This window comes from Pygocentrus nattereri, chromosome 22 (genome assembly GCF_015220715.1).
Source record: "Pygocentrus nattereri isolate fPygNat1 chromosome 22, fPygNat1.pri, whole genome shotgun sequence".
NCBI classification, from domain to species: Eukaryota; Metazoa; Chordata; class Actinopteri; order Characiformes; family Serrasalmidae; genus Pygocentrus; species Pygocentrus nattereri.
The window spans coordinates 14,712,822-14,730,485 of NC_051232.1; the positions used below are offsets into that span (position 1 = coordinate 14,712,822).

Genomic DNA, 17,664 nt, shown 5'->3' on the forward strand with positions numbered 1-17,664 from the left:
GAGAATAAGCGCTGAATGGAGGTTTATTTATAATGTCATTTAAATAATAATTTGTGTTTTATTCATTAGTTTCATTAAGTAAATACGAAAACTGCTCCTTTGCATTGAATACCTGGTCAGGCCGCTGAGCTCGCGCTGCTGTCGTGCGCGGGTTAAAGCTGTTGGCGTTCACGCACTCCTGTGTTTGGGTTTGTAGGTGTGCGCGCGCGTGTCGGTCCGCGAGGATTTTACACTGATAAAGATCCTGCGTTATTGATTTATGCGTGTATAATGTAAATATCTAAAACACTGCATATCATGTCGTGTATTGTATTGTATGTGGTTCGTGTTGGGCCTGTGTGCTCGCGCTGCGGTGTTATTAGCGCGTGCCTGCTGCAGTTCATGCGCGCTCGCTTGCTTGAGTGCCCGTGAGCGCGCGCTGCGCGGAGGCTTCTTACGGTGTTTCAGCGTGAAGCGCCGTTACACTCCAGGTGGGAGAGCACAGTAAGCGCGCGTGCCGGGAAGCTTCTGCGCGCCTGTTTTGTATTTCAGTTCATTGGGATTTTTTTTCGTCGTGCTTTATTTTCTGTGAATTGAATTGGTTTATTTCTAAATGTATACATGTCAGTATTAATTCATATTAATATTAAATTCATATGAAATATTCATATTAATTTCACGTTAACATTAATGCTTTACGTTTCCCTACCTGTATACGCTGCTACAGAGAGAGCGAGAGAGACGTTATATGACATATTAGAACTGATTAGGAAAAATGATCAGTTATCTGTTCTGTTGTAATTCTAATGTAAATGTTAGCTTATAACAATTAGACGCTCAAGTAATGGCTAATGATTGTAAATAATTGATGTGACGTAATCGATTGTGTATTTTAGCCTCTCTCTCTCTCTCTGCGTCTCTCTCTCTGCGCACTCCACTAATTAAATTTATAATAGATTTAACTTTTTTTTGCATTTTTAAAATGAACAACTCATATTTTCGCTGTGCATTTTAAAACTAAATATGTGCTGTATAATTTATTATGTATATATTATTTAAGTATATGTTAGTCTTCAGCAGTGAGCAGGTTTACTGATGAATCATGATGGATTAGTGACTTAACTGATAAATACTGTATGTGTATGTAAAGCCTTTGTATGCTCTATACATGCACTGCCGCTGTAATTTAAATTATGTAAGAATTCATATATTTTTAAACAAACACTGTTTTGCTATACGTTCATACATTTTAGGTTGCAGTGTTTATTCTAAATTATGTTAGCCTTTAGCAGTTTCTTTGCTAGTGAATAATTCATTAATTAGTGATCAGTGATGGCATTTGACTGTGTATGTATATAAAGCTTATATAGTGAGAGCAGTGGGGTGTTTAAGTGGGGCAGTGGAGTGTTTCAACCCCCCCCCCCCCAAGGGGGTTCCACTGCCATTAGCCTTCACATCCGCCCCCCTCATACAGACACAGTCATGGTGAAGGTCCTCCTCCATCACTCTCATCAGTCTGTAACCGATGATTAATTAGGCCTCTGATGAGTGAGAGATTATTCTAATCATGCTGATACTGTACATAGTCCTAATACAGACTCAGCCCTAATCTGAATTCTACAGAACTCTCTGCTGCATATACAGGGCTCAATTCACCATCACTCAGACTCTGAATGTAATATAGTAGATTATAAATGTTTGTATGCCTGAATGTTTAGAGTAACTCATTCATAGTAACAGTGCACTTCTATTTACTGTCTTATCAAACGTGAAAAAAGGACTATTCTGAATAATTTAAAATTTCTCTCACAAATGTGTCTTTTTTCAGTCTTTTTGTAAATAAGCAGAAATGAAGGATTCATCTGTGGAAGTCTGCATTGTTTTTAAGCAGCTTTTAAATTGTATTGATTTTAAATTGTAAATGTCAGTTATTCAATTTTACTCAGATTCTTTTTAATGATTATACTAATTAAGACCGCTTACAGTCTGGTAGTATTGAAGTAATGCACACTTTATACAGCTCTCTCTATCTCTCTCCTTTCTGTCTGGCTTTGTTTCTTTTCATCATTCTTTCATCATTCTTTTGAACTTTTTTTCCCTCCCTCTTTTCTTTCTTTCTCTTCCTTCTATATCCCTCTCTATCTCTTTCGTACTCCTGTTTCTCCCTCTTTGTTCCCCGCCTGTTTCTCTCTCTCTCTCTCTCTCTCTCTCTCTCCCCTTTTCACCTTTTCATCCTTTTTATTCTTTCTTTTCTTTTTTCTCTCTTCTTTTTGTTTCTTTTGATTTCCCTCTATTTCTGTCCCTCATTTTTCTTCTTCTTGCTCTTTTTTCCTTGCCTCTCTCTATCTTCCTCTCCTTTTTCTTCTTCCCTCTTTCACCTCATTTTCTCTTTGCTTTCTTTTTCACTTTTTTTTCTTCCTCTCATTGTGCTTGTTTTTTCTTTCACTCTTCTTTCTGTCTCTGTCCATCTCTGTCTCTTCTTCTCTTTTTTCTTCCCTTTTTCTCTCTCCCGTTTTTTACTCAATCCATTTTTCCACTTGCTGTCTCTTTTCTTCAGTTTTTTTTCTCATTTTCTTCAATCTGTTCCTCTTCTCTCTCTCCTTTGTTTTTCTTGTTCCTCTCTCTCTCTCTCTCTCTCTCTCTCTCTCTCTCTCTCTCTCTCTCGATAAAGCTCTGATTGGATTACAGTACATTGGGACACATGAACTTTGATGTAAAAATGTTGTGTATGTAGAATTTCTCAGAGACCAGCCATATGATGGAAGCTTGCAGTGATATTCCTGTTGTTTTCTGGTCCTGAGCTCACAATGTTTCTGCTCTACAACACAAACACCAGCATAAAGCAGTGACGCTAATACTCTCAGTACTCTCAGAAAACCACCGCAGACCCACACAGCAGAGAGACTGTTACATACAGAAAGTTTCTCTTTTAACCTGAATGCAGTACATTCATATGAGAAAAATAAGGAAAACTTTACATAGAGTTTTAATATATGACAGAATACGCTATTAATATAAGCTATAAATTTATCCACTATGTCGATGTGTTGTGTCTGTGTGTGCGACTCTACTGTATTTGATTGTATCTTGCTGTGATTTGTTGCTGGTGCTCTGTGTTTTTTCCTCTGTAATATGAGAATATATGAAGAATGAAAGTAGTACATTATTATTTATGCTGCAGTTATCATTGTTATTTATGCTAGTTCTCTGTATTTCGGCCTGTGCTGCATTGAGCTTCGCTTTGTGCCGAATCCACTGAGAGAATTTGCCTGTTGGAGGTTACAAATCCTCTAGGAAAAGAGCGAGCCAGGATTAGATGGGTTTGAGTTTTCTCTGCAAGGTTTATGAAGCTTTACATCATGTTTTGTGGATGGATATTTTAGAGCATTATGAATCATTATAAAGCTCATACAGAAAGCTGTTAGCAAATAACTGATGTGTTGCTGTGCTTTAGAAAAGAAAGAATTACATGTTGATATGTTCATGTTCTGCAGAGCATGTAAATAAAGGTGATACAGCAAAAATATCACAATACTTCACATTTTACAATATACCATATTCATTGTTTTTATAATTTAGAAAACTGATGGGTAATATTTATAATATTGTAAATTATAAGTGAGATTTATAAACAATTACCTTTGATTTCTAAAAACCTTCTTTTGGTAAGAAGTGTAAATTTGAGGAACCATTTTAAAGAACCCTTAAAATGGTGTAAAACCTTTACATTATGTGAATGTTTTTAAAACCTTTTAAACTTTCCCCATAGTCATGTGTCTTGTTTTCAAACATGATTCTTTAGAGAAGCAAACATTCTTCTTCTGTGGAATCACAAAAAGAAAGCTTTTTGGCACCCATTATTTTTAAAAGTGTTCAATGTTTTTAGCATTATTTTTGCAAAAAATAAACAATTTAAGAAGACAGAAAAATCAAACGGTTGGTAACAACAAATAAATATAAAAAGTTGATGTCAAAATGGGGAGACATCCAATCAGATACTTTGTTACTGCGTAGTTTATAATATTACAGTGCACTGGTTATTGATGTACACCGTAGTTATATAAAGGCCAGAGGCTTCATGAAAAACAAACTTTAAGAGATAAAGTTTAGGGCTTAGTTAAATTACATTAAGCTCCTTAAGTACTCTTCTTAAGGGTCATACTGAAGTATTCCACAGCACTGTGTTTGGAGCACCTGTTAAAAACTTTAACCCATGCCAAACAGCTAGATTTGGTATAATAAAGAAAATGTTCTGATTAGTCTAAAATAATGATGTTTCGTATAGTTATATATTGGGTAATACCTTGTAAGTAGTCTCATGTGACCAAAGGACTGAATTTAATGAAAAATGAACTGATAAAACCTCACTTATCATTCATTATTGGGTTAGTAATGAAACATTACTTCTACAACTTTCATATATTATTCCAAGTTGTGTTGGCAGTGCTTGCTAGGTTGTTAGATGTTTGCGGTGCTATCTCTGGTGTTTGCTAGGAATCTGTTAGGTTGTTGCTAAGGTCTTCCAGGTGGTTGCTAGGTTGTTGCTAGACAGTTGCAATGTTGCCTTAAGTGGTTGAATCTTGCAAAGCTGTTGAAATGGTACCTATTTGCTATACTCTTAAAAAGATGGCCATTCAAGGATTGTTTAATAATGAAAATTCTTCTATGTAGAACTATTGAACACTCGAAGAAATCTTTGTATGATTAAACGGTTCTTTGCATGATGAAAGGGTTCCACTAAAGAACAACTTTTGGTACGATATACAATCCTTTTTACTAAGAGTATAAACCAATGATTTTTGCAATTGTGTTTGAGGTAATTGCTAGAGTGCTCTTAGGGTATTTCTAGTGCATTTGTGTCATGGACAAGAGGGATGGACAAACGTTTGACCATGTACTACAACAAGTGGAATGACCCAGTTTCAGGATGAGCATTTCTCTATTTATTTTGATCAGGGAAAAATAAAACATTGTACAATAATTGTACGTTGAATCACATCAAAGCATATAGCTTAAAAGTTAGCTTTTATCGCTCAATTTGTTATTAAATGGTCACCAATTTTTAGGAAAACAGTCTAATTTTACTGTGAATAAAAAAATTAAGTGTAATAATGTAATGAAAAAATTAAAATAGGGACTGTTAGTTCTTCATCTGCTGTATACATTTATGAAATCCATCACTTCAGAGTACCACAAACATTACACTCAAAACAACCAAGTTCTGGCACCTTTGTTTTAGACCAATCAGAACAAGCTGTGTTGCATTTATCCCTCATGATAAATTTTTCTGTTGAGTATGAATGAGTTGGTGATGTTTTCTCTAAGAGGTCAGTGATGAGTGCTGTTTCTGCCACTCTGCTGGTAACAGTGTTGTTACTGAGTGTACTGTAGATATTGAAAAGGAATCTACAACATGTTTAAACAGCTCTGAGCTGCAGAGTTAATGCTGAGCTCTTTCTCTTCTCCCGGCTTTTCTCTTTCTTCTGTTCTGTATGGAGTGAGAGACACTCCTCTTTGATCTGACAACTCCACTCTGGTCCTCTTGACGGCACTGCACAGTATCTGATGAGCCTCTCTCTCTCTCGCTCTCTCTCTCTCTCTCTTTCAACAGTGACTGAAAGTGAATAACCAACAGTTAGCATTATGCAAATGGAATCAATTAGTGATGATCAGCTTCTTTTCATTTTTAACCACATAACCATAACTCCTCAAATTAGCTGGAATGGACAGACAGATAGATATATAAAAATATAAATATCTGTCTGTATGGTTATCTTTTTTGACTGTATGTCTGTTTGCTGGCCCATCCATCCATCCTTCTGTCTGTCTATCTCTCTGTCTGTCTCTCTGTCTGTCTGTCTGTCTGTCTATCTGTGTCTGTGTATTTGTCTGTCTCTCTGTCTGTATAAAGGATGTTGTATCAGCGGTTTGTGAAAAATATCCGATGTAAAAATTGTCAAACAGGTTTGTTGTTGTTTTTTTCTATAGAGAGAGAAGGGTGAGTAACAGAGTGAAAGAAAAAAAAACTGCAACAGTTCTCGGTCTGTGTCAGCTTACATTAGTGCGCTTTTGTAGTGCTCACTGACTGATAAGAGGGCGAGAGGGAAAGAGAGTTGCTTTTAGCCTGCAGCCTTTTTCACCCAGGCAGTAGAAACCTGAGACGAAATGGGCAATCTCACAGACGGAGGTGGTTGGGGGGAGCAGCTGTGTTTCTGTGAAAAGCTGCTGTAGAAATGAGCCTCTGGCACCGACTGCCTGCCAGCTTTTTCCTACATCTGCCAGCCTGATCCACTGAGGGCATCGACCAGACAGAGAAATCTCACAACCATTCACTGGATCTCAAATTTCACCACCATTCAATTCAAATACAGTTCTTTAGAAAACTGTGTTTTAAAAAATTTCATATTTCACCACCATTCAGTTCTGTTCAGTTTAATTCAACAATTTTGATAACACAATTATTTAGGAAACAATTCAAAGCATCATGAAATCACATTTCAATATTTGATTAGATTCTTTCAGAAATTATTCTGTTTAAATCTCAAACTATGCCACAGTTCAGTTTGATTTGATTCTTTAAGAAACTTTTTGCTCCATCATGAGATCCTGCATTTCATCTTGATTCGGTCCGATGTGATTTTTTGGAAATGATTCAGTCTATCGAGAAATGTTACATTTGCTAGGAATAAACTTAAGATTTGTTAGGATAAAAAAAAAAATAGGTTCAATTAGGATTCTTAAATGATTCAGTTCATCATGAAACTTTAAAGTTCATCACATTTCGAGTAGATTATTTTGGTATTAATTAAATTTTGAACTGATATGTATTAATAAAGTACACTGCATATCACTGGATGAAAAATTTAGACAATATTGGAATACTAGAAAAACTATATATCAAAATCTTTTTGGATTTAGATGTTTAAAAATAGCCTAAATATTTTTAATTTGGCCAGTGTTTAAGTGTTGAATATTACTGAAAGCAGTTCATTCGATTAGATAAGATTAAGTGATCCTTTCACCTCTGCTTTTAACCCATCAATTCAGTGAAACACCATATACACACTAGGGGGCAGTTAGCACACTTGCCTGGAGCAGTGGACAGCCCTATCCACAGCACCCTAGGAGCTGTAAGGTGCTTTGCTCAAGGGCACTTCAGTCACATGCAGTCTGCTCAAGGGATTGAACCGGTGACCTTCTGGTTGCAGGGCTGATTCCCTACCCTCCAGCTCATGTCTGCCCAAAAAAGCATTGATGCATTGGTGAGGAAATGAACCCGGGCCTCCTGTATGGCAGCCGAGAATGCTACCACTGAACCACCAATGCTTTAATGAATTACAGTTGATTTTAACTTTTTAAATGATGAACTCCTCACTGCATGCCAACACATACTGTCATCTTACCCACAATGCTCCAATGCCCCCCATAACATTTCTCTGTTTACCCTCATGGAATGTGCGGAATGTTCCGCTGGCGTGTGATTGGTGCGTTGGAGTTTTGTGGCTGGGTAATGACATCACTGGTCCTGAGCAGGCCACAGACGTCAGCAGACATTAGCCGTTATGCTCATGCTCATGTTTGTGAAGTATTTGACACACGGAGACCGAAGGACACGCTCATGCTACTGACTCTCAAAACACTCCAACACAAAACAGACAACTCAGCCAAACAATGCACTTTCTCTCTCTCTCTCTCTCTCTCTCTCTCTCTCTCTCTCTCTCTCTCTCTCTCTCTCTCTCTCTCTCTCTCCCGCTCCCTCCCTCCCTCCCTCTCTCTCTCCCGCTCTCTCTTTCTCTGCTTTAAGGAAAAACTTTGACGTCTGGAAAGTATACAGAGGTGGAGTGACAGCTCTGTAACTCAGAACAGAACACAGGGCCTCGAATGTTGCTGTTGTTTCTTAATTAAACAAAACGTCCCTCAGAATTTACTCAGAACATGAGGAGTTTGAGTTCTCTGAGACCAATGACCTAACTAACCAATACCAATGACACTTTAGCAATTTTAAACTATCATGTGTGTTATGGAGGCACCGATATTGGGAGTTCTGTGCCAGTCTTCATATCTCACATTTCACCACAAGCCAGTTCTATTTGTTCTTTATTAAATAGGCCAGTGTATCACAAAATCTGATATTTAATCACTATTCAGTTTAATTAGATTTAATTTTAAGAAAAATACAGTTTTCACAGTAGTGGAACATAGACAAAAAAATCTGTACACTAGATTTGTTTGAATTGCTGAACAGCACTCTGTGTAGTGTTTTCAACAAGAGTGTTGGTGACACCGAGTTAAACCACAAATGAAGACCCTGGAGTTCGATTGCAGCGCGTTTAATTGTCTTCGTGAGCATGTGGTGAAAACTGTAATAACAGAAAATAAACCCACAAACATTGAAATAAACATTAATATTCAAACTTGACTGTATAAACCATTATATAACGAAACTTACGGCATTCCTGCCTGATAATTCATCTGATTATGCTCCCATACTGTTTCTTCCACATGGATCTTTGTTTTTCTTGCGAAAATCGTAAAACCGGAAGTGCGTGACCGGAAACCGGAAGTACATTTCAGCGATAATATTTTTAGATAAAAACTTAATCTTTAAACTTAAAATAATTTAAAATAATTCATCCAAACAACTTGTAATTACTTTTAACAACGTATAAACATTTTTAGCATTATTTATTTAGTGCCACTGTTCAGGCACTGATGACTGGCGAATGCGTTGTACTCATATATATATATGTGGACATATGTGTAGAATCTTTGACTCGTTACAGATGTAGCCTAATACTACCTTACTGTCCGTATAGAAGTGCACCACTTAACAATGCAAGTCCAACTCGTACTGAATAAGATCAGCCATTTCTATGGCCAAGACGGCTGCACACAGTTCAAATCTTGGTATAGTAGGCTCTGACAGAGGAGCTAGCTTCGCTTTGCCCATTACGAATCCAACCTCAACTTTACCGTCCTTTTGAATTGCTTTGAAGTAGGCTACAGCTCCTATCGCCTTAGTTGATGCATCAGAGAATAGACACAGTTCTTTGTGCATTGCTTGACTGAGTGAGGTAGCTGTGTAGGTTCTAGGTACATGTAGTTCTTTTAGGTCCTGAAAAGAATTTCTCCTGAAAAGAGTTTCCCATTTGCTTTGCTTGTCCTCTGGAAGGGGTATGTCCCAATCGGAACAGCCTGAAGTGAGCTCTCTAAGTAGAGCTCTCCCTTGGATTGTGACAGGTGCTAATAGGCCCAAGGGATCAAAGACACTGTTGACAGAAGATAGTACGCCACGCCGAGTGAATGGTTTGTTTGTGATGGCTACTGAGTAAGTGAATGTGTCCGTTGTTGTTTCCCAAATAAGGCCAAGGCTTCACTGAGACTGTGTTCCTTCACCACCTAAATCTAAGTCTTTAACGAGTGGTGCACAATCTTCAGGGTGAAAGGCCTTCATGACTGCCTGTGAGTTAGAAGCAAACTTATGCAGGTGCAGATTAGATTCAGCGAGTGAGGCTTGTGTTCTTTGGATCAAGTCTATAACCTCAGCAGGAGAAGGCACGGAGATCAGTCCATTGTCTACATAAAAATGCCTCTCCACAAACTTGACTGTATCAACACCATAGTCTTTTGCACCTGCTTTGATGGTCTTGTGTAATCCGTAAACGGCAACAGCAGGAGATGGTGAGTTGCCAAATACATGGACTTTCATGCGATAGTCGATAACTTCCTTGTTGACATCATTGTCCTTATGCCACAGGGGAAACGGAGGAAGTTACGGTGATCCTCACGCATGAAAAAGCAGTGGAACATTTGCTGTATATCTGCCATGACTGCAATGCTCTCTTTCCGGAAGCGGAGAAGGACTCCAATGAGTGTGTTATTTAAATCAGGGCCAGTAAGGAGAACATTGTTCAGTGAGACACCGGAGTACTGGGCACTGGAATCAAAAACAACCCTAATCTGATCGCACTTTTGTGGGTGGTAAATCAGCACTCCTCTCCCTGTTTTAGTGGGGGTGCCACTTCGTCATGGCCATTGGAGAAGATCTTTTCCATGAATGCCACATATTGTTCCTGCATATGAGGTTTCCTCTTTAGGTTGCATTTTAGGGACGAGAACCTAGTGACTACCTGTTCTCTATTGTTAGCCAGTCGCTGGTGAGGTTCTTTAAAAGGAAGTGGGGCAACCCAACTGTTATACTAGTTTCTGTACATAGCATTGTCCATTATTTTTAGGAAAAAAGTTTCCTGTATTGAGAGAGCAGATTTACTGTCATTTTCAATTCGGTTAAAAACTGTTTGCCCCAGAGTTTTTTCAGGTGCTTTTCCTGGCCTATGTGGGTGTGGCGTTTCCTTGAGTTGCAGGAGGCTGCTGCATGGTCTGAAACTGTAGGGCGGCCATTTCCCAGAATGATTGTTTTGAATGAATGTGTTGATGGTCAGCTTATGAATGTTACCCAGACAAACCTCCCCGACTACAACCCAACCTAGATCTAGACGCAAAGGGCGCGTTATGAGGGCCATTGACTCTCTGCCTAACCTTGTGTGCCCGTAAAACATCTCGCCCTAGTAACAGAAGTATTTTAGCCTTTGGGTCTAGTTCTGGGACGTACTTTGCTATGTGCTGGAGGTGTGGCTGATGTAGCACTGCACTATGGGTAGGGATTTCACCCCTATTGTTGGGAATGTCCTGACACTCAATAAGTAGGGGTAGAGGAATAACTACTGACCCCTCTAGTGACTCAACCTGAAAGCCTTCAGCCATGTTTCTGCAATACCAGAACATGTCCTAAGGTTGTAGGAGAGAGGTTCGTTTTTAATGTCAAAAAGTTCAAAGAACTCAGGCCTGGCTAAGAAACGATTGCTCTGATCGTCTAATATTACATAGGCTTTAATTGCCCTGTCTTTGTCACCTTTAGGGGTACACCCTTGTGAGACATATCTTAGAACATGAACGAGCCCACTGATCTGGACCACACATGTCTGTGCAGCTTGTAGTGACATTGACTGTGTCAGAACTGGTTTCCCCCTCTTGTGCTGGTGGGAGAGCCTTGTTGGCCTGTAGAAGAGGACCAGGATGCATGACTGTGTCGTGACTTGTACTGTTGCATTCAGAGCACTTTACTGTAGATTTGCAGTCCTTGGCAAGATGAGTGTCGGAAGAGCAGCATTTGAAGCAAATTCCTTTCTCTTTGAGAAAGGCCTTCCTTTCGTCCAGTGGTTTGTTCCTAAATGTTCTGCATTTTCTGAGAGGGTGTGGCTTGTTATGCAGTGGGCAGTTCCTGTCGAAGTCTTTGCTGGGGGGTGAAATGTAGGTTTTGTGTACAGAGATTGGTTTACTAGTGTTAAAGTTCTTTGCGTAAGGTTTTTCTGGTTTTGAGTATGTTTTGCTGTTTTATTGGTTGAAACTTGGATCACTGCGTTTCTTTGCCTCTTTGCATATGAACTTGCAAAAATAGTCAAAAGGTGGGAAACAGCCTTGATTTTCCTCTTTATACTGAGAGCCACATGACATCCACTTCTCCTGGAGTCCATGTGGGAGTTTATCTATGATTGGACCAATTCCGCGAGAAGTGTCCAGATACAGTAGGCCAGGGAGATAACCGTCCTCCTTGGCGCCTTGAATCTCTTGTAGCAGATCTCCTAATTCGCGCAGCTTGATGTGATCTTTAACTGTTATTCTCGGAAAACTTTTCGATTATTTCGGGTGCTGCATAACATTCATTTAGTCTCTCCCACACTTTACACAAAGCTAATGTGGGGTTGCTGACATATACAGAGCGTATGCGTTTTACCTGATCACTTGACTCTATCCCTAACCATTTTATCATTAGGTCTAGCTCTTGAATGGGACTGAGTTGGACCTCAGCTGTTGCACCAGTAAACGAAGAATACCATGCTCTGTAATTCTCTGGCCTATCGTCAAATTGGTAAAGGCCTGAAGTGATTAGATCTCGCCATGCCATATATTGAGCAAATGGCTCAGCTGGATGTGAGATACTGCCTGGGGTGTTAAAGTGTGGAGTGAATGGTGAGCTAAATGGATTGAGAGTGGTATTTGGTTTTTCTAATTTGGGTCTCACTCCACAACTAGACTGACTGGGCATAATATGACTAGTTAGGGCGGCATCATTGACCCTTGTGAACTTTGGTTCATAACTAATGGGAGGTGGCTCTAAATTGTCTCCGTCGGGGGGATGCCACATTATAAATGTGGTGAGCTTACATGTGGGCGACAGATGGTTGGTACTTCTTGAGGACATGGAGATCGGACAATGACTATTTGAGATTGTACATATTCACTTGTACGTTCTAATTTTGCTTTTTCTGATGGAGATTTCCTGCTCTCAGGCTCCTCTTGTATTGCCTCGGCTTCTTCTAGCACTTGAGCTTCAGCTACTGCAGCATCGGCTTCCCTTTGTAATGTTAAAACTTCCAATTCTGCATCTATTTTAGCCTTTTCCAGTTCACTTTGAGCCTTTTCCACTTTTAACTGTGCTTCTTTGCTCGCATACAATGGTCTCACCTTTGCAGCCTCCGCTTTAGCTCGAGCATGGGCAGCGCTTACTGCCGATCCAGATGACTGGCTGGTCCTGAAACTGCATGCAGACTTGTTACTGAAGGCCATTTTCACCGTGATGAATCATCAATTGTTGCCTTTTCACTGTAGTGTTTTCAACAAGAATGTTGGTGACACAGAGTTAAACCACAAATGAAGACCCTGGAGTTCGATTTCAGCGCGTTTAATTGTCTTCGTGAGCATGTGGTGAAAACTGTAATCATCTTCTTCTTTCGGCTGCTCCCTTTAGGGGTTGCCACAGCGGATCATCTGCCTCCATCTTGCCCTATCCACTGCCTCCTCTACTTTTACACCAACCATCTCCATGTCCACCTTCACTACATCCATAAGTCTTCTCTGAGGTCTACCTCTTCTCCTTCTACCCGGCAGCTCCATCTCCAACATTCTTTGACCAATATATCCACTATTCCTCCTCAACACATGTCCAAACCATCTCAACCTGGCCTCTCTGGCTTTATCTCCAAACTGCTCCACCTTCACTGTCCCTCTGATTTGCTCATTTCTAATCTTGTCCGTCCTTGTCCGAAAATCTCAGCATCTTCATCTCCGCCACCTCCAGCTCAGCCTCCTGTCTTTTAGACAGAGCCACAGTCTCCAAACCATACATCATAGCAGGACGCACTACTGTCTTGTAAACCTTCCCTTTCACTCTTGCTGCTATCCTTCTGTCACACATCAGCCCTGACACCTGTCTCCACCCACTCCATCCTGCCTGCACCCTCTTCTTCACCTCTTTTCTACACTGTCCATTGCTCTGGATGGTTGACCCAAGATATTTGAAGGCAACCACCTTTACGACCTCTACCCCTTGCATCTTCACCTTTCAACCTGCCTCCCTCTCACACATATATTCCGTCTTGTCTCTACTGACCTTCATTCCTCTCCTCTCCAGTGCAAACCTCCACCTCTCCAGATTCTCTTCCACCTGCTCTCTACTCTCACCACAGATTACAATGTCATCTTCAAACATCATGGTCCATGGAGCCTCCTGCCTGACCTCATCTGTCAACCTTTCCATCACCATTGCAAACAAGAAGGGGCTCAAAGCTGATCCCTGATGTAACCCTACCTTCACCTTGAAACCATTTGTCACTCCAACTGCACACCTCACCACTGTCTCACTATCCTCATACATGTCCTGCAGCACCCTAACATACTTTTCAGCTACACCTGACTTCCTCATACAGTACCACAGTTCCTCTCTTGGCACCCTATCCATATGCCTTCTCTAGATCCACAAAGACACAATGTAGCTCCTTCTGACCTTCTCTGTACTTGCATCTGTGGTACTCTTTCTGGGCATGAAACCAAACTGCTGCTCACTGATCTGAACCTCTCGCCTTAGCCTTGCTTCAACAACTCTTTCCCATACCTTCATGGTGTGGCTCATCAACGTTATACCTCTGTAGTTACTGCAGCTCTGCACATCACCCTTGTTCTTAAAAACACTACTTCTCCACTCATCAGGCATCCTCTCACTCTCCAGGATTTTGTTAAACAACCTGGTTAAAAAGTCCACTGCCTTCTCTCCTAAACATCTCCATACCTCCACAGGTATGTCATTCCAGCTCTATGTCTCTGTTTAGCCAAACGATACAAGTCCTTTACTCCTTCTTTACTGTCCAGCCTCTCATACAGCTCATCATAGGCCTGAGCCATTGCCTTTGCCACCGTTCTTTTCGCTATGCGACTAGCCTCACAGTACCCCTGCCTACTTCCTTCATCTCTCTGGTTATCCCACTTTTTCTTTGCTTGAAGTCTGCACCAATCACTCATCTCTGATAGAACAGTTTGAATCCACTTCCAATGTTCATGGCCTTGCTTATCCTGCCTTTCCTTCTCTCTCGCTGCCTTCTAACCCGCCTTCCTCCTCTCCTCTTTGATGGTCTTCGACCTACAGTAGTCCAATTTCCACCGGCACCCTTCTGGTCAACAGCACCGGAGGCAGTCGTTGTTAACCCGGGCCTCCACCGATCCGGTATGGCAGTCATATTTGTGATCCGCATGATAGTTTTGGCACAAGTTTTACGCCAGATGCCCTTCCTGACGCAGCCCTCACCATTGGGACCAGCACCAGAAGTACACAAAGTACACCCCTAATGGCTGGTTTGTGGTGAATAACAGAAAATAAACCCACAAACATTGAAATAAACATTAATATCCAAACTTGACTGTATAAACCATTATATATCAAAACTTGCGGCATTCCTGCCTGATCATTCAATGCGGATGGCATCCGATTACGCTCCCGTACTGTTTCTTCCACATGGATCTTTGTTTTTCTTGCAAAAATCGTAAAAAAAAACGGAAGTGCATAACCGGAAACCGGAAGTACATTTTAGTGACAATATTTTTAGATAAAAAACTAATCTTTAAGCTTAAAATATCTTAAAATAATTCGTCCAAACAACTTGTAATTACTTTTAACAACGTATAAACATTTTTAGCATTATTTATTTAAACTCATGAACTTATTTACTTGAAGAAATGCCTTAAGGCCAACACACTCTGGCCAACACATTTTGGTACTTCAATTACAACCTCATCTCTAAAAAAGTTGGGATGTTGTGCAAAATGTAAATAAAAACAAAATGCAATGATGTCCATATCATTTAAACCCTATATTTCATTGAAACCAGTACAAAGACAACATATCAAATGTTGGCGCAATATGAAATGAAAAATGCAACAAAGGAGACCCCAAACTGTTAAGCAGTTGAAATCCAATATCAAACAAGAATGGGAAAACAACTACAGCAATTTGTCTCCTCAGATCTTAAACGCTTACAAAATGTTTTTAAAAGTAGACATGCCAATTTTTTATGGAATGTGTTGTTGGCATCAAATTCAAAATGGGCATATATTTTTCAAAAACAATCAACTTTCTCAGTTTCAACATTTGATTTCTTGCCTTTGTAATATTTTCCTTTAAAACATGATTTACATGATTTGCATATCATTGCATTCTACTTTTATTTGCATTCTGCACAGTGTCCCAACTTTTTGGAAATGTGGTTGCAAATTTTACTTAGCTCGATGTTAGTAACAAAGAAGAGTTGTTGCAGAAAAAGATAGAAATGGATTAAAAATGGGTAAAAGTAGATGCTTTTTTAGCTTGTCCTTAAGGAGTTAAGTGATCTGTCTCTCTATAGCCACCGTTACATGCAGCCTGATCGTGCGTTAATTATCCGACTAGTAGCTCAATCGGAATACAATGCATCCATGTAAATACCTCTAGACCCATTTGGAATACAATTTCTATCTGAATAATAGAAATTCTCTCCGAATAGAATGAGGTGGGTAATCCTGTGAATAATCCATTAAATAGAAAAATAATAACCATGTAAATGCATGTACCTGATTACATTACATTTTCTAATCAGAAACTATAAATACGTTTACGTGTGTTTGCATTATAGCGTATGTTTATATGTTTATGTTCAATGTGGCTGGAGCAGAAACTGGTCTGCAATGGAGACTAGGTGTGTGCTATAAACTATAGAAAACGGCAGTGGGATTGACGTCCATCTTATGTGTCTCAGGGCATGATGTCTTCCTCCCTCCTTTAATAAGTACATGTGATGTACAAGCGTGCCAACTGAAAACTCAGGCAAACACACTGCTGCTTGTCTCACTCTGACTGTGATCGTGTGATATTGTTGTCATGGTAATGTCTACACTAAGTGGTACTCTACAAATGCACGTAACTTTGGATCGGATTACTTGTGTGCATGTAAATGAAGATTTTTCATCAGATTGTTGAGTAGAGTGAGCATATACAGTGGAAGAAATAATTATTTGATCCTTCACTGATTTTATAAGTTTGCCCACTGACAAAGAAATGAACAGTCTATAACTTTTGGTTGTAGTAGTTAGGTTTATTTTAACAGCAAGAGATAGAATATCGAAAAGAAAATCCAGAAAATTACATTATAGAAAATATATAAATTGATTTGCATTTCATTGAACAAAATAAGTATTTGTTCCCCTAGCAAAACAAGATTTGGTACTTGCTGGCAAAACCCTTGTTGGCAAACACAGAGGTCAGACATTTCTTGTAGTTAATGACCAGGATTGCGCACGTATCAGGAGGAATTTTGGTCCACTCCTCTTTGCAGATCATCTCTAAATCCTTATGGTTTCAAGGTTGTCGCTTGGCAACTTGAACCCTCAGCTCCCTCCACAGGTTTTCTATGGGATTAAGGTCCGGAGACCGGCTAGGCCGTTCCATGAACTTAATGTGCTTCTTCTTGAGCCACTCCTTTGTTTCCTTGGCTGTATGTTTTGTTTCATTGTCGTGCTGGAAGACCCATCCATGACCTATTTTCAGTGTCCTGGCGGATGGAAGGAGGTTTTCACTCAGGATTTTACAGTACATGGCCCTGTCCATCCTCCTGGCGATGCGGTGAAGTTGTCCTGTGCCTTTAGCAGAGAAACATAGCCAAAGCATAATGTGTCCACCTCCATGCTTGATGGTGGGGATGGTGTTTTTGGGCTCATAGTCAGCATTTCTCTTCCTCCAAACATGGCGTGTTGTGCTGATGCCAAAGAGCTTAATTTTGGTCTCATCTGACCACAGTACCTTCTCCCAAGCACTCTCTGAATCATTCAGGTGTTCATTGGCAAACTTCAGACAGTGCCTTCTTGAGCAGGGGGACCTTGCATGCACTGCAGGGTTTTAATCCATTGCGGCGTAGTGTATTACCAATGGTTTTCTTGGTGACTGTGGTCCCAGTTGCCTTGAGATCATTAACAAGCTCCTCCTGTGTAGTTGTAGGCTGATTTCACACCTTTCTCATGATCATTGATACCCCACAAGGTAAGATCTTGCATGGAGCCCCAGACCAAGGTCGATTGATTGTCATTTTGTGTTTCTTCCATTTTCGAACAATTGCACCAACAGTTGTCTCCTTCTCACCCAGATTCTTGCTTATGGTTTTGTAGCCCATTCCAGCCATTGTGCAGGTCTACAATCTTGTCCCTGACATCCTTAGACAGCTCTTTGGTCTTGCCCATGGTGGAGAGGTTGGAGTCTGATTGATTGATTCTGTGGACAGGTGTCTTTTATACAGGTGACAAGTTGAGACAGGTGTCTAGTGCGGATGA

General features: G+C 40.1%; 1 protein-coding gene across 2 annotated transcripts in view; it reads left to right on the plus strand.

Moving 5' to 3' along the window:
• The window catches only part of lrba (LPS responsive beige-like anchor protein), a 350,478-nt gene that overhangs the window by 226,903 nt on the left and 105,911 nt on the right, over positions 1–17,664 (plus strand). The window lies entirely within an intron of this gene.